Consider the following 1866-nt stretch of genomic DNA (forward strand, 5'->3'; position numbering starts at 1 on the left):
TATTTAAATAAGGCAAATGGGCCTTCACAATTGGGGTAGTTCATGTGAGGGGGAGCTGGGTTTAGTATGTCGTACCCACTTCTATGGCCCCCAACTCTCACATAAGGCCCAAAAGAGAGAAATTTAACCTTAAAATAAACAATTGTTATTCATTGAATAAGCCCAAATCTAATTGGGCCTAAATAAATTTCCTTATGTCAAAATTTATTTTAGCAACCTAGTCCATTTACTTAGTAAAAACTTAAATGGGCTCCCTATATGTATTCTAGCCCAAAAGCAAACATATAGGCTCACACAGGTCAAATGATTTGGATGGACCCTATCATGTTACTAGGTTTACACAGATGAAAGAAGTACAAAATTTACCTGTTACAAATTATTTATAAGATCTATCGTCAATTGGACTATGATTAAAAATCAGATCATTGGATCATGATCTGTCAACAAGTTAATCATAGAAATTTAGATCAGATAAATAATAGGTTTGTTAAAAAAGTTTTGAATAAACAATATAAATAAACAAACATTGTCCATGTAACAGATGTGAATCAAGATATTAATATAATTAAATTATTATTCTTAAACTAACCAAATAAAGGAAACTAATTTTAAAATATCTAGGCTTATTTGAATCAAATTAAATTAAATATCAATAAGATCAATGATTTGAAAGGAAAGAATCTCCAATATCACTTTCAGATCTTATAATTTAATAAAATAAACTAATTTTAAAATAGATTTGGTTAAATAATAATTACCATAATTATATGTCAAAATATCTCAAATTAAGCAATATTCAAATCTCTACAAAAATATCTATGTTATTTAAATATTTAAGATATGATTTATAAATTTCTAATAAGGAAAAAATGATATATATAGAAAAAAAATATCATTTTTATACTTATAATTTATAAATAATTAAATATTTAACAAAATAACAAATTTTTGAATTTGAAAAACATTATGGTAAGTATATCTATAAAAATATCTATGTTAATTTCAAATTTATTAATTATTTAATTTGCCATATAAGATAATTTTAATATAATATTTTAAATAAAAAGACAAAGTTATCTTTTAATTTAAAATATCTTAAATATCAAAATATCCAATCTTATAATTAAATAACAAATAAATATTAAAGAAGTTAACAAATTTTTAAATCTGACCATAATATGAAATATTTAAAAATTGGAAACAATCCAAAATAGAAATATTTAAAATTGGAAATATTCCAAATTGAAAATATTTAAAATTGGAAACATTTCAATTTAGAAATATTTAAAATTGGAAAAATGAATTTTGGGAAACAATCCCATGAAAAAAAATTGAATTTTTGGGGAAAAACCCCAAAAATCGCAATTTTTGGGAAACTGCCTAGAATTGGGCGTGCAACAGGCTGCACGCAGCCTTCATGCGCGCGCGGATGGGGGGAATTGCCGAGAATTCTCGGCGCCTGCAGGGTGCCTGACCGAGAAATCTCGGTCAGCTGCAGGGTGATGGGCGCGCGCGTGCCTGGCTCGTCCGAGTGCCTGGTGCACTCGATGCACCCACTCGACAGCCATGGCATCCAAAATTCAAAAATTCATAACTTTCTCAATTTTTATCGGAATCGAGTTCCGTAAAAAACAAAATTGCTTAATTTTTCACAAGAAATCCAAATAAAATATTTTCAAAAATTGAAAAAATATATTTCATGGAAAAATTTCGTACAACATTAACATTCATCAAACAACACATAAACCAACATGAAACCATCCAAATCAACACAGAAACATGCAATCATCGTTTTAATTCATATTACATGAAAGTAAATCATTACCATGGCTCTGGTGCCAGTTGTTGGAAATTATTTTACCAGGA

This window comes from Cannabis sativa, chromosome 8 (genome assembly GCF_029168945.1).
Source record: "Cannabis sativa cultivar Pink pepper isolate KNU-18-1 chromosome 8, ASM2916894v1, whole genome shotgun sequence".
NCBI lineage: Eukaryota > Viridiplantae > Streptophyta > Magnoliopsida > Rosales > Cannabaceae > Cannabis > Cannabis sativa.